Below are 17,201 nucleotides of genomic sequence, written 5' to 3' on the forward strand. Positions count from 1 at the left end.
TTTCACCGGTTACCACGTGAGAGGTATTGACTAACCTGAGGTGGATAAAAACCCCGGGGCCACGGCAAGTTTACCTTTAGATCTTGTGGAAAAGTAAGGAAGAAATCGAGTAAACCCTTGTAGAAATTGTATCTTCGTCTTGTAATGCCCTGGTTAACGACCTGTTTAATTGTATTTCTACAGTGTTGCAGCGGACGGGGTATTTGAGGAATAGAATCTACAAGCATTCGGATAGAAAAAATCTTATTAGATGGTTTCCCCATGGGAAATCGTGTCGGAAAAAGCTATTGGAATATTTTTCTTTGATCAAGGGGATATGAGGATAGAGGAAATCCTAGATAGAAGGCTCGACTGGAAGGTAGGATCGTATGGGATGGCTTGATGGATGCATAACTGGCTCGGTGCTCGGACACAAAGGGTGAAGTTTGAATGTGATTTTCTCGGACTGGAGGCCCATGACTAGTTGTGTGCCACAGGGATGGACGTCGTGAACTTTGCTCTTCATTATTTATTATTTGAAGAATATAAACGGCGTGGTTGGTGGAAGTTTTCACGTGATACTAAATTAAGTAGTAATGTAAACACAAGAGACTCTATAGATACTGGTCATCCAGAGCAACACACACAAAATGCTGGAGGAACTCAGCAGGTCAGGCACCATCTATGGAAATGAATATACAGCCGATATTTCGAGCCAAGACCCTTCTTTAGAACTGGGAATCAAAGGGGACGATGCCAGAATAAGAAGGTGGGGGATGGGAAGGGGGACTAGCTGGAAGATGATAGGTGAAGTCAAGTGGATGGGAAAGGTAAAGGGCTGGAGAAGGAGGAATCTGTACATAGAGGGCGGGCTGTACCTAAGCCGGAGAGAACCGATACCCTCGCAGGGAGATTCGCTGGTGCTACTCGGGAGGGGTAGAGCGAACCGGGTGGTGGTGGGGAAAGATGATGACATCACAACGGCAGTGAAGACGGAGGAAGGCTTCAGCCGTGAAGAGATCCCAGTCCCCTTGCATTCGGAGCTACTGGATCTGACCACGATCTGTCAGGGGCCGTGCATCAACCTCCCCACGTTGAACAAAGTCACGCAGAAGCATTCTCCATTAAGGGAATCGGCCCTAATGTCCAGGTTATGTAGGTCCCGGATCAGCCTCAGCAGCCAACTGAAGACCCACCGATAGACAACCTCTTCAGAGAACATCATACCCGACTCGTGGTTGCACTGTGGTTAGTGAGAGGTGATAGTGGATGAGTGGTGGAAACTGATCAAGGCCTGAGGGAAATTCCGTGGCTTCGTCAGGTCAGTCTGAAAGAAAGAAGAAACGGGGACAGGCGAGCGAACAGCGGGACTAATGTACAGGAAGGTGTTTATTTCAATGTAAGGAGCATCACCGGTAAGCCAGGCATGAAACTCTCACCTATTTCCTTGTGGGTGTGGGAGAGAGAGGAGAGAGGAGGTAAGGGGACTTTGCTCTCAGGTAGTTTCCCCTCACCAGTGTACCTGGGGGAACTGGGATTTGTGAGGCTGAGGATGTGGGGAGAAATAGGAGAGAACAGGTGAGGGGGTTACACTCGTGAATTAGGGATCTATCTGTTCACAGGTGTCCCTGGGAGGACTTTGTTGTGTGAGGGTGTGGGGAGAGAGAGGAAAGGGGAGGGGAGGGGGTTACACTCGTGAATTTGGGTTCTATCTATTCACAGGTGTCCCTGGGAGGACTTTGTTGTCTGAGGGTGTGGGGAGAGAGAGGAAAGGGGAGGGGAGGGGGGTTTCACTCAGGTAGTTGAGGTCTGTCCACTCACCGATGTCCCTGGGGGGACTGGGAATTGTGAAGGTGAGGGTGTGGTGGAGGGCTAAAGCTGTGAGGGTGATGGGATGGGGTTGCGGTTCAGGGTGTTCACAGCCTGTGGGAATACGGACAGGAGGGAACTGGGGAGGAGAGGGTTTGTCAGTGGGGAGGAGAGAGGGCAGAAGTCCGTTTGGAGGGTTTACAGAGGGATGAGGTCCGGGCTCCATACTGATGGGCTCCCATTACTCCTCTGCTCCTAGACCCTCAGAACCCACCCAACTCCAGGGCCCCATCCACCGACCTCTCCTCTTTCTCACTTCCCTTCGCCATCTCCCTTCCACCGTCACAGAACTGTGGCGAAACACGGGCAGGACTGGTAGTTCAAGATTTGGGGATTCAGATGTTTCATTCGCTTTAGAAAGGGATGCACAAAGAACAGATGGGGGTGAGAAATGTCTAAATGTTTCTTCAACATTGCTGCCGTATTTGCTCCCACCGCCTCCCTGTCAGTGTGTTCCAGGTTGCTGTCATTCTCTTTGTCAAAGAACTTGCCTCGAAAATGTTCTATTAAATTTCCTACTCTCCTCTTAAATCTTTGCCCTCTGGTGTTTAACATTTCTACCGTAGGAGAGAAACTTTGACCATCTACCCTATCTCTGCCGGTCATTATTGTACAGTCTTCTATCGGATCTCTCCAGGGAGAGATCTCCCTGGAGCTTAAGCTATATTGAGCTTATAGAATCAACGCAGAGCTACTTAAATGGATTCGAAATTGACAGAGACAGGAAGCAGATGGTGTTGGTTCAAGTTTGTTTCTCTGAATGGAGACTGGTCACTAGGTGTGTGCCGCAGGGATCAGTGTCAAGACCCTTGTTAATTGTTATTTATGGAAACGATGTGGATACAAATGCAGAAGGCTGGACCTGTAACAAGACACACCCAACAGCGCCAACCTCCGGAGTTTAGACTCTCTAACTCTCCGCAGTACGAATGGCTGGCGAAGTGACCCGAAACGTGTCTAAAAAGGCTGGTGACGCAGATAGCAAAGAAAAGGGCTCAACTTATGAGAATTTGTCAGAGACTTTTCTACCTTCCCTGTTACATCAGGATTTGGGTAGTAAGGAGGGTCAGAAAGACTTGTCCTTGCCCAGGGATGAACATCTAGCGGAACAAATTCGAGATTCTGAAATTGCTGCGTTAAAGCAGACAGCTCTCACAGAAGAGGACGTTCAGAGAGAGTCAGTGGGATATTATCTTAAGGATGGGGTGTTAATGAGGAAGTGGAGACCACCTACTGTGCCTGCAAGTGAGGATTGGGATATTGAACATCAAGTGCTGGTCCCGAAAGTTTACAGGACTGAGATCTTTAACATGACTCATAGTTTGCCTTTAGGTGGACACTTTGGAGTGAGAAAGACAGTGAACAGGATTATGAGGGAATTCTACGGGCCTAATTTAAGGAAGGATGTTGTGAACTTTTGCAGGAATTGCCATAACTGTCCGGTTGCGGGAAAACCTAATCGGGTGATCCCGCCGGCACCACTTAGACCAATACCTGCTTTTGGTGAACCTTTTTCTGGGATCATGAGTATTTGTTAACAATCATGTGTGCTGCGTCTAGGTTCCCTGAAGCGGTGCCTCTCAGAAACATCAGGGCCAAGACTGTGGTAAAAATACTTATTAAATTTTTCACACTGGTAGGCCTACCTAAAGAAGACCAATCTGACGAGGGATGTAACTTTACTTCGAGAACATTCCAGGGGATAGCTGATGAGTTGAGAGCTAAGCACATTGTGTCATTTTCATATCACCCTGAGTCCCAGGGGTCTTTGAAGCGGTTTCACTCCACTCCTAAGATGATGATTAAAACGTACTGTGAGGAAACTGGAAGAAACTGGGATGAAGGGGTTCTCCTACTCCTATTTGCTGTTAGAGATTCGATTCAAGAGTCTTTGGGGTTCAGCCCGTTTGAACTTGTTTTTGGTCACAAAGCTAGGAGACATTTGACCCTACTCAGAGAGCAATGGTCAGATCAGGAAGTGTGCAAGAGCGTGCTTAGTTGTGTTTTGGAATTCAGAGAATGACTTAACAAGGCTTGTGACCTTGCGAAGCAGAATTTAAAGCACTCTCAGATAAACACGAGGCAGTGGTATAACAGAAAAGCGAGGGAGCAGAGATACCGTGTTGGAAATAAGGTCTTGGTGCTGTTCCCCCTCCATAGCAACCCCCTTAAGGTGAGATTTAGTGGACCATATGAAATAATTAAGAAAATTGATTCTTTGGATGATGTTATTAGAACTCATGACCAACGGAAGGCAACACAGGTCGTGCACGTAAATATGATCAAGCGTTATCATGGCCTCGAACCTGCACCTGCAAGTACTGTTATGACAACGGAGGAGATTGTGGCGTCTGATACTGGGATACCAGATCATTTTAATAAGCACAATGTAGTCGCCACAAGACTCGGGAGTTCTGATGTTTTTAAAAATATTGATGGAAACATTCATCATTTGCAGTCAAGGCAGCAAAAACTGAAGAGCTTAATTAGTAAGTACGGAGATTTATTCCGTGACATTCCAAGACCGTGCACAGCTGCGGTGCATGACGTCATTGTAGACAGAGTCGATCCCATTAGGCATTACAGAATGCCTAATTCATTACTGAATGAACCAAGACAAAAATAAAATGGTTGAACAAGAAATTGAATACATGCTAAAAGCCGGCATAATTAGGCCATCCACCTCAGACTGGGCGTCGCCCTAAGCCGGACGGGAGCATGAGAATCTGCACTGACTACAGGAAATTAATGCAGTAACTAAGACAGATGCTTATCCTATCCCAAGAGTGGATTACCGTATTGACAGAGTGGGGAGGGCTAAATACCTGACAAATATTGACCTGTTGAAATGTTACTGGTGTGTTCCTTTGACAGGAAGGGCTAAAGAAATCTCTGCATTGAAACTGTTTCAAAGGCTGTCCAAGGCAGATCTCACTGTAAACCTTGCTCAAAGTGAATTTGGCCACGCCACTGTCACGTACCTTGGCTATGTGGTAGACCATGGCCAACTGACACCTGTGCAAGCCAAGGTTCAGGCTATTGCTGAGGTTCCCGTCCGACCGGCAAGAAAGCGTTAAGAACGTTTTTAGGAATGGTTGGGTATAACGAAGTTTTGGAAGAACTTCGCAAACATCGCTCTCCCCCTAACGAAACTCCCAGGGAAGAGTGAAAGATTTGTGTGGACTGACCTTTGTCAGGAGGCTGTTGACCGCCTGAAAACCAGCCTGTGTTATTACACTGTGCTCAAAGCACCTGATTTCAATAAAACATTTTCAACCGCGGTAAACGCTGGTGATGAAGCAGCTGGGGCGGTATTGTTGCAAGGGGATTTGATGTCCATCAGAAAAATTACTCCACTGTTAAAAAAGGCTTGCTAGCACTCATTTTAGCATTGCAGCATTTCGATGTCTACATATGTCCTGCGCAGAAACAGCTTGTCGTTTACATGGACCATAATCCATTAGTGTTTCTGAGTAAAATGAAGGTTAAGAACAGAAGGTTACTTAGCTGGAGTCTGATCTTGCAAGAGTATGACATGGAAATAAAACATGTGAAAGGTACTGACAATGTTATAGCAGACAGTTTGTCTAGATGTTAAGTTTGAGTTTGTATTGCTTTGCTATGTTACCTGACAATTACACACGTATTGCTTTAAGCTGTATAATCGATAGTTAAGACAAAAAAAAATGTTGCTTCATCGAAGATTTTCTTAAAAGGAAGGAGGTGTGACGAGATCTGAAGGATTATTCTAAGTGGACTGTGCCTTTAAAAAGAGAGAGAGGGAGCGAACAGCTTGTGTGCTATTACAGAGAGAGAGAGAGGGCAACAAATAGTCTGTGAGTTGCCTTGGAAACTGAAAGGCGTAAGTACATGACGGACAGTTCTTGTTCAGCACTTGTGAGATATATACAAGGTCAGTTGGCTTTGTAATCAGACACTCCAGACATCAAGGAAAACACTGGTTGAGCTTTGTGTGCCCATGAAAAGGGTGGAGATTTTTCTCACAGTGTGGACAAATGGGTGACCGGTGGAACGCTATCGGTGTGTTTACCCCTTGCTTGGGTTGATAGCGGGACCACATGAAAAGGGCATCCTCCTTTTGTGCTCACGGTCGGTGACTGTATGTTTCGGAAGATTCAACCAGGAGGACGACGTGGAAGATCGACGGCATCGGCACTGAGAAGACAAAACAACTCCCTCTCTCTCTCCAACTCTACTTAACTCTAATTCAAGAACTACTTACCATACCACCGTAAGACTGTATCATCTGATCTCCTGAGCTGAGAGAAGCTTTGGAACTTTATTTATGCATAAACTTTGCTAACCTGTTTTGCATTATCTTGTTTTATATTACTTTATCATGTAGTTATTCATAAAATAAAGTTTATAACGGAAGACTCAGACTCCAGGTGTGTCCATTTCCGCTGGTCCTTTTTAACCCGTTATGGAGTACGTCACCAAATTGGGGGCTCGTCCGGGATAAGCAAAAGTTTGGCTCCATTTTAAAACTTATTGGAGGCTTCATCGACTAGCTGATTTGATTGGAAATTCCCTTTCGATTTGTGTGAGTGGATTATCATCAGAAATTGAATTTTACGTTAATAAGTTTGTGGCAGAACCTACCCCTGAAGATGTTGGATGATGCTATGAGGGATGTGCTTTTGGGAATTGCTCGTGTTAAAGTTTAAGGCGACCACTCGAATGACGAATGACGAAGGAAGGTACAGCTGTTAATAACTCAGCAGTATCTAGCCGAGGGGAAATTCAAAGTGGAGATGTTGGAAATACTTGCGGAAGGTAAAGTGTTTACTGAAGCTGAGGTTCAGCTTCAGGTAGCAAAAATGAAGTATGACTATGTGTTGCAATTAAAATGGCTCGAGGCTGAGGAGGACGATGACAAGCAAAGGGACGAGGCTGAAAAACAGAGACAGTTTGAGAGGGAGAAATTTATGTATTTCAATCGCTGGAATAACTCGGAAGGGGTAACTGAGGGTTTGGATAGCTTGAAAGAGCTGGTCTTGAGTGAAGACTGTAAGAAGTGTGTACCCGATGATGTAAGGGCATACCGAGACGAAAAGGATGCCACTACCATGTGGGAGTCTGCTAGGTTAGCAGACGAGGTTGCTTTAACCCACATTGTTGACTTTACTCCGGATGAGAGTTTCCCAGAGTTTCCCTGGGTGGATCAGGGTAACCGGGAATTTGAGACTGGGACTGGTATTGAAAGCCTGGAAGAGGCAGCTGTCCCGATTGCCTGTGTTCAGGTTGTTGAAGCACCAGGGAATTCCCAGGGTGTTGAACCTTGTGTTGAAACTCAGTAAAGGTCTGAGGTGTCTTACTCGGCTGAAAAGGAAAGCAGTGCTTTTGAGTCAGATTGGCTTGGTTCAGTGAAAAAAGGATTAACCTCGGTGCCAGTGGAAATTGAGGATTCTCGGTCACTTGTGTTAGACGGTGTTCTGAAAAGTGGTGATGAGTTGAAAGCTAGTGAGGTAAATGTTATTGAAAGTGTTGAGAAAGGCGCTGTTGCTGGATTTTTGAATAAAGAACTTGAGAAGTTTGGATTGATTTCGCGACCTGTGACCCGGCTTTTACGACAATGGCCTGTTAAAGAAGTACGTGACTCTCTGCTGAAGTTTTTTTTCAGCATTTGGATATAAACGCCTTCAAGGTTATGGAGTTGCTTTTCACGATTTTGATGTTGGAGGGAGAGGATTGTTTTGGTTTTGAGACGCCACCTGCATGGGTTACTGTGGAGACGAATCGAGCTAAAGGTCGTAGGAATAGGATAAAAGGGTGTTTGGGATTTTTCGCAATGTAAACATGGTTTTCTCAAGTCTAGTGATGGTACAGAGTTTGGTAAGCATTATGGATAGGTTGGCACCTATCCAGGGTGAAATTTATTCAGCAGTACAGCTAACGAGCAAGCCTGCGGCTGATGACCCACACAGAGATACTGATGTTTACTCCACATGCGCAGTGACCCGAAGCATGTCTAAAAACGCTGCTGACACAGGTAGAAAAGACAAGGGTTCAATTTATGAGAATTTGTCAGAGACTTTTCTACCTTCCATGTTACATCAGGATTTGGGTAGTAAGGAGGAGGAGAAAGGCTTGTCCTTGTCCAGGGATGAATTTATTAGCGGAACAAAGTCGAGATTCTGAAATTGCTGCGTTAAAGCAGACAGCTCTCACAGAAGAGGACGTTCGGAGAGAGTCAGTGGGATATTATCTTAAGGATGTGGTGTTAATGAGGAAGTGGAGACCACCTCCTGTGCCTGCAAATGAGGATTGGGCCATTGGACATCAAGTGGTGGTTCCGAAAGTTTACAGGGCTGAGATGTTAAACATGACTCACAGTATACCTCTAGCTGGACACTTTGGAGTGAGAAAGACAGTGAACAGGATTATGAAGGAATTCTACTGGCCTAATTTAAGAAAGGATGTGGTGAACTTTTGTAGGACTTGCCATGCCTGTCAGGTTGTGGGGAAACCAAATCACATGATCCCACCGGCACCTCTTAGACCAATACCTGCTTTTGGTGAACCTTTTTCTGGGGTCATGGTGGATTGTGTTGGCCCATAGCCAAGGACTGCAGCTGGTCATGAGTATTTGTTAACAATCATGTGTGCTGCGTCTAGGTTCCCTGAAGCGGTGCCTCTCAGAAACATCAGAGCCAAGACTGCGGTAGAAGCCCTTATAATTTTTTTTTCACACTGTAGGTGTACCTATCGAAATCCAATCTGATCATAGTAGTAAATTTATTTCGAAAACATTCCAGGGGATAGTTAAAGTGTTGCGAGCTAAGCACCTTGTGTCATCTGCATGTCACCCAGAGTTCCTGGGGTTCAGTCCATTTGAACTTGTTTTTGGTCACAAAGCTAGGAGACCTTTGACCCTACTCATAGAGCAATAGTCACATCAGAATGTAAGCATCAGCGTGCTTGTTTATGTTTTGGAATTCAGAGACAGACTTAAAAAGGCTTGTGACCTTGCAAAGCAGAATTTACAGAACTCTCAGATAAACATGAAACAGTGGTATGAAAGGAGAGCGCGAGAGCAGAGATATCGTGCTGGAGATAAGGTCTTGGTACTGTTCCCCCTCCATACCAACACCCTTAAGGCGAGATTTAGAAGACTATATGAAATAATTAAGAAAATTGATTCTTTGAATTATGTTATTGGAACTCCTCACCGACGGAAGGCTACACAGCTCCTCCACGTAAATATGATCAAGCTTTATCATGACCCCGAACCTGGACCCGTAAGTACTGTTGTGGCAACGGAAAAGATTGAGGTGTCCCGTACTGGGATACCAGATCATTTTAATGAGCACAATGTACTCCGCACAAGACTGGGAATTCTGATGTTTTGATAAATATTGACAGGAAGATTCATCATTTGCAGCCGAGGCAGCAAAAACAACTGAAGAGAAAACAATCCCAAGCTATCAGACTCCTCAATACCCGAAGCCTGGACTGACACCTTGCCCTACTGTCCTGTTTGTTATTTATTGTAATACCTACACTGTTTTATGCACTTTATGCAGTCCTGGGTAGGTCTGTAGTCCAGTGTAGCTTTTCTTTTCCTGTGTTGTTTTTTTTTTACGTAGTTCAGTCTAGTTTTTGTACTATGTCATGTAACACCATGGTCCTGAAAAACGTTGTCTCATTTTTACTATGTACTGTACCAGCAGTTATGGTCAAAATGACAATATAAGTGACTTGACTTGACTGAGTAAAAGGAAGGATAAGAATAGAAGTTTACATAACTGGAATCTGATCTTGCAAGAGTATGACACGGAAATAAAACACGTGAAAGGTACTGACAATATTATAGCAGACTGTTTGTCTATAATTTAAGTTTGAGTTTGTATTGTTTTGCTATGTTACCTGATAATTGCACATGTATTGCTTTAAGCTGTATAATCGACAGTTAAGACAAAAAATTTTGCAGTTTGATGAAAAATTTTTCTTAAAAGGTAAAAGGTGTGACGAGATCTGAAGGATTATTCTAAAATGGACTGTTCCCTTTAAAAAAGAGAGAGAGAGAGAGCAAACAGCTTGTGTGCTATTTCAGCGGGAAGAGAGAAAATCTGTGAGTTGCCTTGGAAACTGAAAGGTGGAGCTACATGATGGAGAGCTCGTGTTCTGCTCTGGAGATATCTGCAAGGACAGTTGGTTTTTTAAGCAGACACACAAGAGACACACGACGCCAGAGGCAAGGAGGACACTGGTGAGCTTTGTGTGCCCGCGACAAGGGTGGGGTTTTGTTCACAGTGTGGACAAAGGAGTGACCGATGGAACGCTATCGGTGTGTTTAACCCTCGCCTGGGTTGACAGTGTTACCGTGGAAAACGGTCCTCTTTTTGTGGTCACAAGTCGGTGACTGTAAGTTTTGGGAGCAGGAAGGCGACGTGGAGGATCGGCATCGGCACTGGGAAGACAAAACAACACCCTCCGTCTCTCTCCAACTCTACTCAAATCAAATTCCAGATCTGAACTGACTACTTACCATTCCACCGTAAGACTGTATCACCTAACCACCTGAGCTGGGAAGCTTGGGAAATTTATTTACTCACTTATATATGCATATACTATGCTAATTTGTTTACATAATCTTGTTTTATATTACTTTATCACGTAGTTGCTAATAGAGTTTGTAACGGAAGACTCAGACTCCCGGTGTCTCCATTTCTGCTGGTTCTTTTTAACCTGTTACGGGGAACGTAACAGGTACCTGAGAGAGTCAGGGTCCAGTTTCTTTCTCCACCTCCTCATTATCACTCAAACCACCCGCTGTCCTATCTGGACAGACGCTGCAAATTCCCCCAGGTCCGTGAAGGGTCTTGCGCACCCACCCAAGTGACCTGTACACACACTCCCTGTTTCTGCTCTGCCCACTCTCCCCACCAGAGGGCGCCAATGCTCAGCTCTCCACATTGACCCGCAATTACAGATGATATAAAAGGAACACCTCTCTCAGAACCTCGCGTTCGGACAGTTCCATGTTTATTGAGCAGCACAACAAGCAATAGCAATGCAAATCATCAGCTTCACACACAAATAATATTCAGGAATGTTAAAGATCCCTTGGATTTCAACCCTTCAAACCCTTGCAGACTGAGGACACATTATACCGTCTCTGCACTCTGTTCTCCGACGCCCTGTCCCAATCTCCCACTCTCCGTTTGTGGGAATCTGTGGTTAGAGATGGACTGACTTGCTCGGTGTGAGAAATGGAAACGAGAGTGTGTCAGAGAGTGAAACAGATGGAAATGAGAGTGCGTCAGAGAGAGGAATGGAGAACAAGAGTGTGTCAGCGGGTGAGATGGAGAAAAATAAGAGTGCATCAGAGGGAGATAGAGAATGACAGTGCGTCTGAGGCAGAGATGAAGAACGAGAGTGTCAGAGTGAGAGATGGGGAATGAGAGTGTCTGAGGGAGAGATGGAGATCGGGACTGTGTCAGACGGATGTGTCGGGTGTCGTGCTGATTGGGTGGGTATGTGCAGGATTGTCCTGTGCTCTGCGAGTGTACACAGATGTCTGCAAAGGTGCACAGGATACTTTCCTCAGTACCTCTGGAGATCAGGGATCTTCCTCACTACATCCACAGATAGTGACGTCTTCACGGTTCTGTGTTTTTATCAAAAAGCGATTCATTATTTCACACATATTTCAGTTCAATCAGCTAAGATCAAATTACTGATGATATATTAATGCAATGAAGCCCAGCATCAGCTACTTTTAACACTTTATTGTAAACCCAGATGTGTGTCTCACCCTGACCCAGTCCTGTAGTGAGGGGTGTCGGTGTTTACAGACCGTACACTGTGGAAGGTGTGTGACGTCTCACACTGACCCGGTCCTGTAGTGAGAGGTGTTGGTGTTTACAGACCGTAAACTGTGGAAGGTGTGTGACGTCTCACACTGACCCGGTCCTGTAGTGAGGGGTGTCGGTGTTTACAGACCGTACACTGTGGAAGGTGTGTGACGTCTCACACTGACCCGGTCCTGTAGTGAGGGGAGTCGGTGTTTACAGACCGTACACTGTGGAAGGTGTGTGACGTCTCACACTGACCCGGTCCTGTAGTGAGGGGTGTCGGTGTTTACAGACCGTACACTGAGGAAGGTGTGTGACGTCTCACACTGACCCGGTCCTGTAGTGAGGGGTGTCGGTGTTTACAGACCGTACACTGTGGAAGGTGTGTGACGTCTCACACTGACCCGGTCCTGTAGTGAGGGGTGTCGGTGTTTACGGACCGTACACTGTGGAAGGTGTGTGACGTCTCACACTGACCCGGTCCTGTAGTGAGAGGTGTAGGTGTTTACAGACCGTACACTGTGGAAGGTGTGTGACGTCTCACACTGACCCAGTCCTGTAGTGAGGGGTGTCGGTGTTTACAGTCAGTACACTTTGGAAGGTGTGTGACGTCTCACACTGACCCGGTCCTGTAGTGAGGGGTGTCGGTGTTTACAGACCGTACACTGTGGAAGGTGTGTGACGTCTCACACTGACCCAGTCCTGTAGTGAGGGGTGTCGGTGTTTACGGACCGTACACTGTGGAAGGTGTGTGACGTCTCACACTGACCCTGTCCTGTAGGGAGGGGTGTCGGTGTTTACGGACCGTACACTGTGGGAGGAGTGTGACGTCTCACACTGACCCGGTCCTGTAGTGAGGGGAGTCGGTGTTTACAGACCGTACACTGTGGAAGTTGTGTGACGTCTCACACTGACCCAGTCCTGTAGTGAGGGGTGTCGGTGTTTACAGACCGTACACTGTGGAAGGTGTGTGACGTCTCACACTGACCCGGTCCTGTAGTGAGGGGTGCCGGTGTTTACAGACCGTACACTGTGGAAGGTGTGTGACGTCTCACACTGACCCGGTCCTGTAGTGAGGGGTGTCGGTGTTTACAGACCGTACACTGTGGAAGGTGTGTGACGTCTCACACTGACCCAGTCCTGTAGTGAGGGGTGTCGGTGTTTACAGACCGTACACTGTGGAAGGTGTGTGACGTCTCACACTGACCCAGTCCTGTAGTGAGGGGTGTCGGTGTTTACAGACCGTACACTGTGGAAGGTGTGTGACGTGTCACCCTGACCCGGTCCTGTAGTGAGGGGTGTCGGTGTTTACAGACCGTACACTGTGGAAGGTGTGTGACGTCTCACACTGACCCGGTCCTGTAGTGAGGGGTGTCGGTGTTTACAGTCAGTACACTGTGGAAGGTGTGTGACGTCTCACACTGACACGGTCCTGTAGTGAGGGGAGTCGGTGTTTACAGACCGTACACTGTGGAAGGTGTGTGACGTCTCACACTGACCCAGTCCTGTAGTGAGGGGTGTCGGTGTTTACAGACCGTACACTGTGGAAGGTGTGTGACGTCTCACACTGACCCGGTCCTTTACTGAGGGGTGTCGGTGTTTACAGACCGTACACTGTGGAAGGTGTGTGACGTCTCACACTGACCCAGTCCTGTAGTGAGGGGTGTCGGTGTTTACAGACCGTACACTGTGGAAGGTGTGTGACGTCTCACACTGACCCGGTCCTTTACTGAGGGGTGTCGGTGTTTACAGACCGTACACTGTGGAAGGTGTGTGACGTCTCACACTGACCCAGTCCTGTAGTGAGGGGTGTCGGTGTTTACGGACCGTACACTGTGGAAGGTGTGTGACGTCTCACACTGACCCTGTCCTGTAGGGAGGGGTGTCGGTGTTTACGGACCGTACACTGTGGGAGGAGTGTGACGTCTCACACTGACCCGGTCCTGTAGTGAGGGGAGTCGGTGTTTACAGACCGTACACTGTGGAAGGTGTGTGACGTCTCACACTGACCCAGTCCTGTAGTGAGGGGTGTCGGTGTTTACAGACCGTACACTGTGGAAGGTGTGTGACGTCTCACACTGACCCGGTCCTGTAGTGAGGGGTGCCGGTGTTTACAGACCGTACACTGTGGAAGGTGTGTGACGTCTCACACTGACCCGGTCCTGTAGTGAGGGGTGTCGGTGTTTACAGACCGTACACTGTGGAAGGTGTGTGACGTCTCACACTGACCCAGTCCTGTAGTGAGGGGTGTCGGTGTTTACAGACCGTACACTGTGGAAGGTGTGTGACGTCTCACACTGACCCAGTCCTGTAGTGAGGGGTGTCGGTGTTTACAGACCGTACACTGTGGAAGGTGTGTGACGTGTCACCCTGACCCGGTCCTGTAGTGAGGGGTGTCGGTGTTTACAGACCGTACACTGTGGAAGGTGTGTGACGTCTCACACTGACCCGGTCCTGTAGTGAGGGGAGTCGGTGTTTACAGACCGTACACTGTGGAAGGTGTGTGACGTCTCACACTGACCCAGTCCTGTAGTGAGGGGTGTCGGTGTTTACAGACCGTACACTGTGGAAGGTGTGTGACGTCTCACACTGACCCGGTCCTTTACTGAGGGGTGTCGGTGTTTACAGACCGTACACTGTGGAAGGTGTGTGACGTCTCACACTGACCCAGTCCTGTAGTGAGGGGTGTCGGTGTTTACAGTCAGTACACTGTGGAATGTGTGTGACGTCTCACACTGACCCGGTCCTGTAGTGAGGGGAGTCGGTGTTTACAGACCGTACACTGTGGAAGGTGTGTGACGTCTCACACTGACCCAGTCCTGTAGTGAGGGGTGTCGGTGTTTACAGACCGTACACTGTGGAAGGTGTGTGACGTCTCACACTGACCCGGTCCTTTACTGAGGGGTGTCGGTGTTTACAGACCGTACACTGTGGAAGGTGTGTGACGTCTCACACTGACCCAGTCCTGTAGTGAGGGGTGTCGGTGTTTACAGTCAGTACACTGTGGAAGGTGTGTGACGTCTCACACTGACCCGGTCCTGTAGTGAGGGGAGTCGGTGTTTACAGACCGTACACTGTGGAAGGTGTGTGACGTCTCACACTGACCCAGTCCTGTAGTGAGGGGTGTCGGTGTTTACAGACCGTACACTGTGGAAGGTGTGTGACGTCTCACACTGACCCAGTCCTGTAGTGAGGGGTGTCGGTGTTTACAGACCGTACACTGTGGAAGGTGTGTGACGTCTCACACCGACCCGGTCCTGTAGTGAGAGGTGTCGGTGTTTACAGACCGTACACTGTGGAAGGTGTGTGACGTCTCACACCGACCCAGTCCTGTAGTGAGGGGTGTCGGTGTTTACAGTCAGTACACTGTGGAAGGTGTGTGACGTCTCACACTGACCCGGTCCTGTAGTGAGGGGAGTCGGTGTTTACAGACCGTACACTGTGGAAGGTGTGTGACGTCTCACACTGACCCAGTCCTGTAGTGAGGGGTGTCGGTGTTTACAGACCGTACACTGTGGAAGGTGTGTGACGTCTCACACTGACCCAGTCCTGTAGTGAGGGGTGTCGGTGTTTACAGACCGTACACTGTGGAAGGTGTGCGACGTCTCACACTGACCCGGTCCTGTAGTGAGGGGTGTCGGTGTTTACAGACCGTACACTGTGGAAGGTGTGCGACGTCTCACACTGACCCGGTCCTGTAGTGAGGGGTGTCGGTGTTTACAGACCGTACACTGTGGAAGGTGTGCGACGTCTCACACTGACCCGGTCCTGTAGTGAGGGGTGCCGGTGTTTACAGACCGTACACTGTGGAAGGTGTGTGACGTCTCACACTGACCCGGTCCTGTAGTGAGGGGTGTCGGTGTTTACAGACCGTACACTGTGGAAGGTGTGTGACGTCTCACACTGACCCAGTCCTGTAGTGAGGGGTGTCGGTGTTTACAGACCGTACACTGTGGAAGGTGTGTGACGTCTCACACTGACCCAGTCCTGTAGTGAGGGGTGTCGGTGTTTACAGACCGTACACTGTGGAAGGTGTGTGACGTGTCACCCTGACCCGGTCCTGTAGTGAGGGGTGTCGGTGTTTACAGACCGTACACTGTGGAAGGTGTGTGACGTCTCACACTGACCCGGTCCTGTAGTGAGGGGAGTCGGTGTTTACAGACCGTACACTGTGGAAGGTGTGTGACGTCTCACACTGACCCAGTCCTGTAGTGAGGGGTGTCGGTGTTTACAGACCGTACACTGTGGAAGGTGTGTGACGTCTCACACTGACCCGGTCCTTTACTGAGGGGTGTCGGTGTTTACAGACCGTACACTGTGGAAGGTGTGTGACGTCTCACACTGACCCAGTCCTGTAGTGAGGGGTGTCGGTGTTTACAGTCAGTACACTGTGGAATGTGTGTGACGTCTCACACTGACCCGGTCCTGTAGTGAGGGGAGTCGGTGTTTACAGACCGTACACTGTGGAAGGTGTGTGACGTCTCACACTGACCCAGTCCTGTAGTGAGGGGTGTCGGTGTTTACAGACCGTACACTGTGGAAGGTGTGTGACGTCTCACACTGACCCGGTCCTTTACTGAGGGGTGTCGGTGTTTACAGACCGTACACTGTGGAAGGTGTGTGACGTCTCACACTGACCCAGTCCTGTAGTGAGGGGTGTCGGTGTTTACAGTCAGTACACTGTGGAAGGTGTGTGACGTCTCACACTGACCCGGTCCTGTAGTGAGGGGAGTCGGTGTTTACAGACCGTACACTGTGGAAGGTGTGTGACGTCTCACACTGACCCAGTCCTGTAGTGAGGGGTGTCGGTGTTTACAGACCGTACACTGTGGAAGGTGTGTGACGTCTCACACTGACCCAGTCCTGTAGTGAGGGGTGTCGGTGTTTACAGACCGTACACTGTGGAAGGTGTGTGACGTCTCACACCGACCCGGTCCTGTAGTGAGAGGTGTCGGTGTTTACAGACCGTACACTGTGGAAGGTGTGTGACGTCTCACACCGACCCAGTCCTGTAGTGAGGGGTGTCGGTGTTTACAGTCAGTACACTGTGGAAGGTGTGTGACGTCTCACACTGACCCGGTCCTGTAGTGAGGGGAGTCGGTGTTTACAGACCGTACACTGTGGAAGGTGTGTGACGTCTCACACTGACCCAGTCCTGTAGTGAGGGGTGTCGGTGTTTACAGACCGTACACTGTGGAAGGTGTGTGACGTCTCACACTGACCCAGTCCTGTAGTGAGGGGTGTCGGTGTTTACAGACCGTACACTGTGGAAGGTGTGCGACGTCTCACACTGACCCGGTCCTGTAGTGAGGGGTGTCGGTGTTTACAGACCGTACACTGTGGAAGGTGTGCGACGTCTCACACTGACCCGGTCCTGTAGTGAGGGGTGTCGGTGTTTACAGACCGTACACTGTGGAAGGTGTGTGACGTCTCACACTGACCCGGTCCTGTAGTGAGGGGTGTCGGAGTTTACAGACCGTACACTGTGGAAGGTGTGTGACGTCTCACAGTGACCCGGTCCTGTAGTGAGGG

At 48.5% G+C, this 17,201-nt stretch overlaps 1 long non-coding RNA gene across 1 annotated transcript in view; it reads right to left on the minus strand.

The window, feature by feature from the left end:
• The window catches only part of LOC140722824 (uncharacterized), a 132,056-nt gene that overhangs the window by 35,635 nt on the left and 79,220 nt on the right, over nucleotides 1–17,201 (minus strand). The gene's annotated exons all lie outside the window — the stretch shown is intronic.

The sequence above is a fragment of the Hemitrygon akajei genome, unplaced genomic scaffold (assembly GCF_048418815.1).
Source record: "Hemitrygon akajei unplaced genomic scaffold, sHemAka1.3 Scf000090, whole genome shotgun sequence".
Classification (NCBI taxonomy): Eukaryota; Metazoa; Chordata; class Chondrichthyes; order Myliobatiformes; family Dasyatidae; genus Hemitrygon; species Hemitrygon akajei.